The following is a 13352-nucleotide window of genomic DNA, read 5'->3' on the forward strand; positions in this document are numbered from 1 at the left end:
TCCCAGATATGTTAGTGGTAGAACACGGCTCTCCCTGACACTTTATAGTCCAGGTTGAGAACAGATAGGTCCATTGTTTCTTCTCCATGACATGTCACTTACATACCACATACTCATCGATTGAGCTCTTTATCTCTCTATCCCTCTGTATATCTACATACCCAGTAAATTGTACATCCATCCATCCATCCATTTTTCATAGTATCTTTCCCTCTACTTTGAAAAAAATAAGATAATAAGGCGGAAGACGGAAAGGAAAATGAAAATGTATAATATACGTATTATATATTTTCATATATATTTTAAAAGGCGTATAAAGCAGGAAGAAAGAAAACAGGGAGGAAGAACAGCATGATGAAATGGTAAAAACACTATACCTGGATTCAGACTGTATTTTCTTCTTTAGCTTCATCACTTCCTGGCTATGTGACTAGGGACATATTTATTGAGTTAACATTATATAAACTTTAGGTGTACAACATTGTAATTTGACATCTGTATACTCTACTGAGTGTTCACTGCCAAAAGTCTAGTTTCCTTCATTACCACGTATTTGACCCCCAATTACCCAATTCACCTTCCCCACATCCCTTCTCTCCAGTAACCACCATTCTGTTGTCTGTATCTATGAGTGTGGTTTTTCTGTTTGTTTGTTTATTTTGTTACTTTGTTTGTTACTAAGTGTCCATCAACAGATAAATGTATAAAGAAGATATGACCATATATATATAAAATGAAATACTACTCAGCCATAAAAAAGATGAAATATTGCCATTTGTGACATTGATGGATCTTGAAAATATTATGCTAAGTGAAATAAGTCAGATGGAACAGGATAAAAACCATATAATTTCACTCATGTAGAATATAAAAACAACAAACTAAGAAAGCAGAAATAAACTCACAATATGTTTCACTATATGGTTCTGTGCATTATTTTGTTTTATCTTACAATAACTTTGTATATGACTTGACCACAATCTTTACTCTTGTTCATGTTTAGGTGAGATGGGGTTTTTCACACTCTCAGAAAAGGAGTGTTGGCCAGCAGCTTTCCTAGCTACATGGTTGTAGAACTCTTATTATTACGAAGTATTCAAATGTATGTTATACTTTCTGTGGCCCACCTTCTCTGTTCTTCTCCCTTACTTTTATCTGGATGTTTTCCTTCATTTAGTGTTAGCATCTCTATCCTGCTCAGTTGACATTCTATTCTCAGAAGATAGATTCTCCTGGAGGCGGATCTTCGTCCTACAAGGGAGTTTTAGTTGTTTTATTTCAGATTTTCATAGGGTACAAACTGACCTGCAACATCGGAAGTTTTGCTGTCTCTCTGCCCTCTGGGGCAAAGTGGAGCCCATCAAATCAGTTCCTATTTTGATGCTGTTCTAAGAATAGCCCACTGAGCTTTCCACAATAACCTCTCCATTTGGGATCCTTGAGAAATTCAATTGCTGAGTCCTCCAGCTCTCCCAGCAGTCAAAAGTCCCTAGGCCCACTCTCTGCTTCCTCCCTCACAGTTGCCAGGACTGTGAGGCTTGCTCTAGTTTGTTTGGTCTCAACTCCCCACATTTGGGGTTTATAGAGATACTGTTTGTTTAGTTTTGTTGTAGATTTTGGCTGAAATTGTTTTTCCCCTTGCCACAAGTTTATTTCACACAAAATAATCCCTCAACTTCACTGAGGACGTGGTTAACCACATCCGCGGCCAAACCCGCCTCTAAACTGAATTCGGTTGCTGACTCAGCCGGGGTCTAAGGCTTTCTTGTGGGCACCAGCAGGCACCTTGCTCCGCCTGTAGGTGTGTCGTCAGCCTCCTCTCCTGGGGGTCTTGCAGGTAGCTCGTCCTCCAGACCTCTTGGGCCTAGGCCTGCCAGTCTCAGGCCGGCTGCGGTGCAAAGTGGCAGGCACGATGGGGGTGGGGGTGGGGTGTCAGGTGGAGATAATCACGGAGATACCGGATACGCTAGCTGGTGAGGATCAGTAGATGTGGCTCCAGGCCGACTGTTCCTTTACACGGCCTCCTGCTTTGAGAGGCTGCCTGGCCTTCCTGACCTACGCGCGGATTAGGTACATTCTTGTCCGCCAGCTGGGGGTGGGTAGGCCTGAGAGCATCCTTGGCCACCATCGTTCCCTCCTTAAAAAGGACTTTACAAACGGCAATCCGGTTCTTCCTAGGTATCAACATTGCGACGGCTTCTGCGTCCCGGGCCGGAACTGGAATGCTGAATGTTTTGTTGTTTTAGTTGTTTTGTAGGGGAATTTGGAAAGTCCACAACTATGCTTCCTTTGAACTTCCCCCCAATTTCCTTATCAGAATTTTAAAAGGTTTGTCTTTCTGTATATATTTACTTCACCTGACTTTCATTTTCATGTAGGACATGAGGTAAGAATTTAACTTTCTTTTCTCTATATTTTTTTCATTGATATAATTTTCCCCACATATATGCATCTTTTCCTCCATTGAATTATACCATTCATATCTCTCACAGGTGTTCATAAACCCTTGGTTCTGTTCTGAGACCTGTAGTGTATATTTCTACCCTAACGGTAAGAGTACTCTGTAATAATTACTATAGTAGTTACATTTCTTAATATTCGATATTATAAGTCTCACCCACACCGTTTACCTGTTCTTTGTTTTTGTTGTTCAAAATGTCCTTGTCTACTCTTTGTCTTTTTCTCATGATATAAACATTATCATCAATTTGGTAATTTTGATAAAAATATTGTTGGGATTTGGAAAGACTTGACTTTAAAAAAATATTAATTCTTCTTACCTATGCATATAGTATGTCACCATATATTGATGGAGTTTATGGAATCCAATAGCTTTCTGAACTCTTGTTAGTTTTTACAGATTCTCTGTAGAGTCCCTTGAATGTTCTTTGTAGATAATATCATCTGCAGAGAATAATTTGTTTCTTTGCTTTCCAAAACATATATTTTTGTATCATTATTCTGGCTATGGTTTCCAATTCAGTCTTTAAGAATGGTAATGTAAATAGCACTCTTATTTTACAACTGTTACTAAGGAGTATAATGCCAATCTTTTACCATAAAATGTGGTGCTTGTTTTGTATTTTTAGAAGATATTTTTATTAGGTTAAAAAATACTTTTTTTCTAGTTTTCTAAGAGTTTGTATCGTGAGTCAGTATTGAATTTTATTGAAGGCCTTTTTTCATCATTTTAGCATTTTGTATCATGTGTTTTATTTTACTTTAACCTGTTAGTGTGATGAGTATATTAAGAGTTAAATATTAAATCATTCTTGCATTACTGGGTTTAATCTACCTTGCCTGTGATATATATTGTGATTTATATGTTATATAACAAGAATTTGTAAATAATGCTTTTGGCAATTGGCTCTTGTCTTTCACAACTGTTGTTCTCAAACGGGTGGAACAAAGTACTTATCTTTTTGGAGGAATAGATGGTATAGGAAGGAGGGTGAGAAGAAAGGGAATATTAGCAAGCAGCTTCCTTTTGGGAATCAGGGAGGTGGAAGGTGGATCCCTGCATCTCAGTATTCTCCAAGATTAATTTTACCAGATCACTGCTGCCTGAATATTGTTTTAAATGAAACAAAGTTAACTGAATGTATATTCGTACTAAATTGTTTCAACTAAACATGTCTATCCTATGGAATTGTATCCTTTCCAGGGTTGGTTATATTATGTGTCTATTCTTATTCTGGTTAAGCATATTTGGTTGCAAGGGACAGAAAATAACTCAAGTATGATTAAGCAAAACTGCAAGGGCACCAAATTCAAGTAGAATTTTGTTTTATACTTTTAAAATTTTTGTCAGACGATGTAAACAATTTTCTTCATCTTTTCTAGAAACCAGAGTTTTGTTACATTAACGTTCTCTACTGTTTTAATTTTCAATTTTATTCATTTCTACTCTTTATTATTTATTTCCTTGTGCTTGATTTTCCTTCTGCTTGACTCTTCTTATTTTTAATATGAGACGCTAATGCTATAAACTTCCCCCAAGCACTGCTTTGGTTATATCTCACAACTGTCATTATTGATGTTTATTATCATTCATTTAAAAATATTCTTTAGTTTCCTTTGTGACATATGGCTTATTTAGATGAATGTTGTTCAATTGCCAAGCATTTGGAAAGTTTCCATATATCTTTGTGTTATTGATTTCTAGTGTAATTCTATTATGATCAGAAAACATATGTTGTATGATTTAAATTCTAAATTTGGTGAGGTTTTATTTTCCCAAATAGTCTACGATGGTGAATGTTTTATGTGTATTTGAAAAGAATGTATATTCCATTGCTGTTGGGTGGTTAAGTTCTATAAATGACAACTATGTCAAGTTGATTTTTAGTGTTATTCAGATGTTCCGTACTCTTTCTGATTTTTTCCCTATCTTCTTATTTCGTCAGTTATTTAGAGAAGGGTATTGAAGTCTCCAGCTATAAATGTAGATTTGTCTCTTCTTTTATTCTATTAGTCTTTGAGTCATATATTTTAAAGCTCTACTGTTAAGTGTATAAATACAGGATTATTATGTCTTTTAGGTGAATTGAGTCATTTATAATTATGTCATACTCCTCTTTATCCCTAGTAATAGTCTTTGTTCTGAATTGTTCATTGATAATTATATAGTTATTCTAGCTTTCTCTTGATTAGTGTTTGCATGCTATATTTTTTATGCATTTTTATTTTTAATCTATGTTCATGACATACGTGGCCACCATCGTTCCACGCATTTATATTTAACAAGGGGTTCCTTATAGATAGCGTGTTCTTTTTTTTAATCAAAGTTGGGTTTTAATTTTTGTATTTACACTGTACATATATACTATGAGTATTGCTATGTTGTCATTAATGTCTACTCTATTGCTAGTTTTTCTATTTTTGTTCTTTTTTTCTTCTATTTTAACTTACATTTGAATTGAGTGTTTTTAAAGATTATATTTTTTTCTCTATTATTGACTTATTTTTTTCTACCTTCACATTTTAATTTATTCTAAAGGTTACTTTTAGGTTTACAATATATGTCTTCAATTAATCACAGTCTATCTTCAAGTAGTAGATACACCACTTTACAATTAGTGTAAGAACTTTTGATAGTATGTATATTCACAATATCTCCTGTCCACCTTTGGCCCTATTGTTGCCGTACAAGTATATATTTTAATTTTATATGCCTTCTAATACCATAAAACATTGCTAATTTTTACTTTAGACAGTCAATGATATTTTAGAGAGATTAAAAGAAATGTCTTTTGTATTTATGTTTGTGCTAACCATTTACAGAGATCCTTCTTTCTTTTTATATATCCAACTTTCTGTCTGTTGTCATAATTCTCTTTTCTGAAGAATTTTCTTTAACATTTCTTGTAGTTCAGATCTGCCATTAATGAATTCTCTTAGTTCTTATTTGTTGGAAAAACTGTTTACTGTTCCATCATTTTTTAATGATAGTTTCATGAGGTATAGGGTTGATAGTTTTTTCTTTTAGCATTTTAAAAATGTCACTCTATTTTCTTTTGGCAAGCAAAGTTATGGCAAGGCTTCTGATATACTTCTTGTCTTTGTTTTTTCTTCATAAAGTGGCCTTTTCTCTGGATAATTTCAAGATTTTCTCCTTATCTTTTATGCTCAGCATTTGAATATCATGTGTCTAGGTGTATTCATTTAATTTTATTATTAATTTTTAATCCTTTTTGGGCTTTTCTGAGTTTCCATGGCCTGTGGTTTGATATCTCTAATATTTTTGGAGAATTTTCAGCCATTATGTCTTCAAATATTTCTTCAGTGCTATAATCCTCTCTCTCTCTCTCTCTCTCTCTCTCTCTCTCTCTCTCAACCCCCTGTAATTTCCATTACATGAACATGTATGTTAGACTCTGATAGTTTCCCAGAACTCTCAGATGCTCTGTTATGCTTTCTCTTGCTCTCTCTCTCTCTCTCTCTGTTTTAGTTTGCGTGATATCTAGTGACCATCCTTGGTTATGTTAAGTCTATTGATTAGCCGGTTGAAGACATTCTTAATTTCTCTAACTCTGATTACTTTCCCCTTAGCATTTTTAAAAAAAATTCTTTTTTATTCTTGTATTTCCCATCTATTCACGCTGAAATTCTGCATTGGTTCATGCATGTTGTGCTCTCCTCCCATTAGATAACATATTAATCATAGTTATTTCAAATTCTCTCTTTAATGGATACATTATGTAGGTTATCTCTGTTTCTCATTCTATTGATTAATTTGTCTTTTGACAATGGGTTGTTTTTTCCTTGCCTTTTGTGTGTCTCATAATGTCTTACTGATTCCTGGACACAGTTTATGGAGGAGCAGACAGACTGAGATTACTGGTATTCATGACTGACAATGGGTTCACCCTTTCTTCTGCTGGGCCATTGATGGCGGCTACTGAGTCCATAGAGTCAGGCTTTTAATTGGGTTTGTATTGTTTCATTGCTGTGGCTAACGTTACCTTGTTCTTACCATGGCAGGGCAGAGAGGGGGTTGGTTTTTCAGAGCCTTTTTCTCAATTTTCCTACCTCGCCCTAAGTTGCAGGCCTTCCCTGGTTTCTCCCCATGCTCTTGTCCCTCTCCTGGTGGTAGGCTGCTGTGGATTGTTTTTTGGTGCTTGTTATCCTGGTGGTGGAATACAGGGGAATTTCCTGTTGTCCTGGTGAAATCCCTATCTTAGGCAGTTTCTGTTTTCTGCTTAGAAGGTAAAGGCCTTGTTTCCAACATTCTGCAGCCAAATGGAGGTAAGAGGCCAGGGAGGCTCAGCAGCCAGTTTCCATCTATTAGCTCTTTCCTCTGTTCTTATTACCATATTCTGCTATAATTCAAAGACCCCCTTTTTAACCTATTAAGAGAAAAAAAGACAAGGGAAGAAAGCAGAACAGAACAAAGGTTCCTCCAAGCTTCTATGAGAGTGAAGGAGGTACAGTCATATGGGAGATCAAAGTAGAGAAAGAAAGAGCGTCTAACTTCTCTAAGCTGATTTTCAAAAGGCCTCTCTTTCTAGCCATTTCCTCTCCACTTTGCTGTGCCAATAGTGCCTGAGATTTGGGGGGCATTTTGAATTGTAAGTCAGGTTATTTTGTAGTGCTCCTCACTGTTATCTTAGGGTTCAGCATTTTGATTTTTGTTTCAGATCTGTTTTCAGCTGCCATACTTCTATTGCTGTAGGCTTGTTTTTCTTTCACTTTGTCTTCCATTTTCCCTGATTTTGTGTGTTTATACTTTTAAATGAAACTGTGTTACTATTACTTTAGTGGGATTTTTGGGAGGGAGCCAAAGGAAATGGATGTGTTTAATCCACTATATTTATATAGAAGTCTTTGCCTGGCAATCTTAAAGTGATTCATCATTTTCACTTGTCAAGTTCCTCTATATGTAAATAAACTTTGGGGAGAGCCCAGATAGCCCTATTAACACGACCAAAAATAGATGAAATGATGAAGTTGTCTAAGAAATGCAGTTTATATTTTATCTCTGGGGTATATGTATTTGTCATGTGTTATTTCATTATAAAGATTTTAAGTACCTTGATGGGAAAGGTTATCTCATATGTTTTTATAATGTCTCTAACATCATGTCTGTTTCCTTTTTTAAACTCTTTCATGTATTAGGCAGACTAAAATCCCTGTCTTAAAGTTCCATAGGTTTTATAGAGAAATTGTATTGCACAGAGATTATTCTTTGTTTTGCATTTAGTTGAAGTTTATGTTTTTCCAGAAAAATGTTTGTGAAAGGCAGAAGAATCTATTTTTAGTAGGCTTTTAAATCTGAACACAACATAAAAATGAAATAGCTTCTTTTTTATGTTAGAGTAAGGTTAAGTGCTTTTGCTAATTAAAAAACTTGGCTCTTCTATTCTGTTTCCTCATACGGTGTCAAAGTAAAGTTAAGAAGTTGCAGAGCTTTCTAATTAGAAATTCTCAAAGTGGAGGTAGACTCATGAGGTCCAGGTCACTTTTCTGATCCTATTTACATTTATTTGTGGAGCAGCTACTAAGTTTGGGGATCTGAACGAGATACTCTACAGGACTTAAAGGAGCAAAAGTTTCTAACGGGACCCACCTGGTTGCTTACTGCTATATACCTCCTGTCCACACGGCAAGAACACTACCTGTATAGGCTTATTCCTATATTAATCTTTAGGGACAGCCCTAAAAATTAGGCTAGAAAGCTTTAAGGAGCTTGATTTTGTTATTCTGGGGCTCAAAATGGAGATACTCTTAGTGTTCATTAAGTTTGTTCTGCTCCAATTCTATTGCTGAGATTTTTGACCTGAAGCTCCTGTTTAGGTCTTGGTAACTTTTCCAGAAACTGTATGATCAATATCTTACTTTGCCCCACCCCATTACTCCTTATTACTATAAGCTATGAAAAATAATATTTACCACTTAGGAGTCTGAACCACATGTGGTTTCTTATCCCCTGCTACTATATTTTCTTGCTATCAACTGCTTTCCTGCAATTTGGGAACTCTGAGTTTTGCTTCACGTTTTTCTTTCACTTTGCTCTGCCCATGGACCAGGACATTCCCTCTCAATTTATGTAAACCGCCCCCATGCTAACCACTGCATGTCTTGTGCTATCTTATTCTTGAATTCTCTGCTTTTTCTGAGGTCCAATGGCTAGATCTGTCCCCCAGCTTAATGGTTGTGACTCATTCCATGTCACGAATTCTGTAATCATGTCTAGTTACTCCAGGAGACAAAGCAATTGTTAATCTTTAGGGACTTATAGTCAGGTTGAGTAAACAGAATATGTGCATTAAACAGCATGAATAACAAGATGAACTGGAATGCTGTCATACTTTGTCTCGAGTTTCTAAAAGTTCTTTGTACAACAACAAAATCACCTAAGAATGCATTTCTCAGAATGTATCCCTGTTGTTAAGTTTTCAGCCATTATTTCTTCAAATATTTTTTTCTGCCACTCTTTTTCTTTTCCTTCTGGGACTCCCATAATGGGTATGTTGTTCTGCTTGATGGTATCCTGCAGGTCTCTTAAGCTCTGTTCACTTTGCTTTATACTTTTTGTTTTCTGCTCCCAAGACCTGATAATTACAGTCATTTAATTTAAAGATCTCTGATTCTTTCTTCTGCCTGTTCATATGTGCTCTTAAACCTACTAGAATTTTTTTTCCCAGTTATTCTACTTTTCAGCTCTAGAATTTATGTCTGGTTCCTTTTTATAATTTCTGTCTTTATGATACTCTCATTTTGTTCATATATCATTTTCCCATTTCCTTCAGTTATTTGTCCACGTATTTCTTTAGGTCTTTGAGCATAGTTAAGAAAGTTTTAAAAAAATCTTTGCCTAGTAATTCTGATATCTGGACTTCTGAGAATGATTTCTGTCAATTAATTTTGTACCTTTGAGTAGGTCTTGTTTCCTTCTTTCTTTTATGTTTTGCATTTTTGTTGTTGGAAACAGGACATTTGGAAATTATAATGTAGTCACTCTGGAAGTCAGATTCTCCCCATTCCCCGAGTTTACTTATTTTTTTTCCTTTTGATTGTTGAAGGCTATTATAGTCCATTTGTTTAGTGAATTTTTCAAATCTCTTGCAAAGACTGTATTCCTTATTGTGTTGGTAATTGAAGTCTCTGTTCCTTTAGTTTGTGTTCTAATATTTTGGTAGAGATTTCTTTGAATTCTAAGAACTAAGAAACAAAACAACAACAATAACAAAAAACTCTTCCAGTTTTTGCATATTTGTTCTTTGCTGGAGCATTCCAATACTTAGGCTTTTGGTGAGCCTGGGGATCAGTGCAAACTGAAAGCTTGGAGTCTTTTCTGAGCATGTGTCTTTCCCTGAGAAAGTGCATAACTTTAAAATTCTCCATATAAATGATTCTTTTGAGTATTCTAATTTTCCAATGAATTTCCCTCACCTTTTTCTCCTGGGCCTTAGGCTGTGTTGTATATCTGTAGTTTAATCTTTTGTACTAGGTTTCTGCACATTGTTAGTTTGCCCTGCAGCATTTTTAAGCAGTGGCTGGTGCTTTTGAGACTGAGTTCTGAGTTAGACAAATCAGAAATGAATGCTTTGTGTAAGTCCTTCAGATAGTTCTCAGACAGGTGAGAACAAATCTACACAATAACCTGCAAGGAAGGTCTGCTCTGCTCCCTTCAGAATGAAGGACCAGGGTTCTACCCTGGGAACATGGGCTGCCACCATTTTAAGACTCCCATCACACTGTGGAGAAGGTGGAGCAAAGTAGAATGCCGCAAGGCTTTCCTACTGTTTTAAAGTTGCTGTTTTCTTGGCTCAGCATTTACCGGTTTGCTGTAAAGCTTTGACTGTTTTCTAGAATTCTGACAAATTTGCTTTTAATAACTTCTGCTTGTCTTTCGATGTTTTTAAACAGGTGAGGGCTTGGAGCTGCCTATCCCACCATTTTGTTGATGTCAGTCTTCATTTCTTTTGAGTATCAATTCCAAATTATATGGAAAGAATCCATACCAAACAGCTTCTCCCAAACCTCAGAAACCTTTATCAGGAAAGAAGAGAATGAGGACAAAGGTGTTTCAGTTCTTAGGATGGGCCATGGCTTAAATCACGATAGATACTCCTGAATGATTGGGGAGCAATGAAAAGATCAATTAGTTTGAACTGAAGGGTTTGCGTAGTGGGGTTTTGGGGGGTAAAATGCTGTAGGTTGGAAAGCTTTTTGAAAGTGTGGTTATAAAGTAGAGGCTTTCCAAGCTTATGATTTGGGAATAAGAATCTAGAAATGTTGCACATGATAGATAGCAGGATAGAGATAGTAGAGGTGAGTCATACACAATTGTGATGTTCCATTTTATGTAGCATTCTACACAAGAGTCATGGTGGTAAGAAAAGAGTAAATATCAAGGCTACCGAAACATTCCCAGTGGAAGTAACAAATGCCTGCAGCACAGACTGTGGAATTTAGGTATGAAATATTAAAGATGGTAAAGGGAGGCGGATGACTCTCCCTTTGAAGTGCATTGTTTATTTAACCCAAACACACATGAAAACCTAATTCCAGAAACATTTTCTGTCATTGTTCTATTTATAGTTAATGACTAGAAGAATACAATAAAGCATCGTCCACAACTAGCTGCTTTTTTGTAACAATTTCCTATGGAAACAAGGTTGGTCAGATATAGTCATTACAGATGGAAATGTGAACTGTATTGTTAAGACTCTCACTCATTTATCTCATTTATCTCATTCATTGGCAGCTTTTCAAAAGGGAAGATAGAAACAGAGAAGTATGAAGGTTTGCTCATGTTTCTCCCCTTGTGCAATCTAGTTCTCTCTGTCTGTTTTTGGTTACTGTCAGATTCATTCCAGAGAGGCAGCATAAGGTCAGATTTATCATGTGGTTAGAAAAAAAGCCTTCTTTAGATTACGTAGCATTGAAAAAATTATCTTTTATACTGAGCTTCTGATCTCAGATCAGTTAAGCCCATGAAGGATGATGTGGAATTGCAGGAAACGTGTCCAGGAATAATTCTGATGGGATTAGTAAACTTTCCGTCTCACTACAGAGAAGATAAAAATGATGCATCTCTAATAAAAGTATGTATAAGGGAAATAAGATACCTGCTAAAGAAAAATACAAGCATTCCCATTTAAGTTGGCCACTTTAGAATGTTTGGATGGAAACTAATGCACTTCAATTCTGGACTGTATCATGGTTGAGCCTGCTCACTTGTCTCTAAAATGAAGTGATTATCCTGTTCTTATAGAAGGATGATACGCTGGTTTAATAAAAGCTGGATGCAGAAGACATCAATTAGCATGTCAATAGTGAACACGGTCCCTCCTTTAGTTACTTAGAGACAGAGTATATTTTATATATTTGGTACGTACTAAATGTCAGGCATTTTGATAGGTGCATACACACATACTTGTCCTATTTTAATCTCATAACATATCTGCAAGAATTATCATTACTAACTTTAAAGATGAAGAAATGTTCCCCATAGCACCTAGTAAGAATCAGGCCTGGAATCTGAATCCACATCTATGCTCTTCTAAAAGCTTTTTCTGATAATGAGAAGTAATAGAGCCTGATGTTTGAAAGCATGGTCTCTGTCAACTACTAGCTGTGGGTCCTAAGAAAGAGTTCCCTTTGAAGTAAAAAGAACCATGGTTCTCAGCAGAATATTGAGGCTCAGAAGAAAACGCAAAGTTACTGCTGTGAGCTTTCCAGATTCTATGGGAACTATGAGAGAGGTTGAGAAATTTTCCCAGCCGACTCCACGTTTCTATACGTGTCAGGAAATAGTCAGTACCTGACAAAATGTGGATTAAAAATAAATACTAATAGTGATGGTTGAGCTGGAATTCCATTAACACAACCAGATGGAGGCTACCTTGACGCCTCTGAATTTGTAAACTAAGTCCTTGATGTTTTTTCTTTTGGCTGCCAGGGATCTCCAAAGAAATTTTAGCTCAGAAACTACTTATTGATAAGTTTCTGTTTGATCTTTGTTTTCTTTCCTTTCTTCTTTCATTTTCTTCTTCTAAGAAGTTTTTTCCAGATTCAAACTCAGAGCCAATTGGATAAGACAACCACACACAGGGATAGTCTTAAAAGAGAAACTTCTTGGGCTTTATTGAAGTGGGGGATTTATTTAAAGCAATTAGTAATTTACTTAAAATCATCATAATTATTTCTTTAAAGTAATATCAAGTGTTACTTAAAAGAGAAGACTTTTTCCCAGATTATGAAGAAAATGGAACAGATTTATCAGGTGCTGGTGGTCCATACTTAGATGATATTGATGACAAGAGGGTCCCTGAGATAGAATAAGTTTATGAAAACTTTTGTTTGGAATCAGAGTGTAAGCAAAAACAACAAAGCTGAATTTTAGCATATTAGTTTTATAAAGCAGTTTAGTTTTATAAAGCAGAGCACAGGAAAGCAAGAAAATGTGTCACATTATACTAAATTAAGGATGTTGAGTTATGCGACTTTAAAGTATGTGACTGTAAAGTATGTGACTTTAATTTTGTTTACCATTATCTGCCAAAATAAACTTTATTTCTTATAACTTAATGTGTGTGTGTGTGTGTGTGTGTGTGTGTGTGTAACAGTTTATTATGTACAGTTAATTTTGGCTACAATAAAATTGATTTTGAAGTAAATGAAATGCTGAAAGTAAAAACAAAAATACGCATACTACGATTTACTCAAGATGGCAGGGAGAGCATTGTTGGAGGAAGAATAAAAATTAAAATCATGTTCAAAGAGGCAGCAAGCTTAAACCTGGGAAGATGGCATTGAGGGTCAATTCTAAAAAGTGAGATGTAGATGAAAATAGGAGGGCTAGGAGTTATGGGATACCAAGACTATGACAATGTCAGAGAAAT

At 35.7% G+C, this 13352-nt stretch overlaps 1 long non-coding RNA gene across 2 annotated transcripts; it reads left to right on the top strand.

The window, feature by feature from the left end:
* The first annotated feature begins 1847 nt into the window (after positions 1 to 1847).
* Positions 1848 to 12204, top strand: LOC141572115 (uncharacterized). 2 transcript variants are annotated; one of them, XR_012497280.1, is made up of 4 exons: positions 1848 to 2070; positions 2179 to 2386; positions 2493 to 2550; positions 10372 to 12204. It is a non-coding gene; the product is annotated as an uncharacterized LOC141572115 (long non-coding RNA). The 2 variants fall into 2 exon arrangements; XR_012497279.1 differs by having other exon boundaries at positions 2179 to 2550.
* The last annotated feature ends 1148 nt before the right edge of the window (positions 12205 to 13352 follow it).

This window comes from Rhinolophus sinicus, linkage group LG06 (genome assembly GCF_036562045.2).
Source record: "Rhinolophus sinicus isolate RSC01 linkage group LG06, ASM3656204v1, whole genome shotgun sequence".
Lineage (NCBI taxonomy): Eukaryota > Metazoa > Chordata > Mammalia > Chiroptera > Rhinolophidae > Rhinolophus > Rhinolophus sinicus.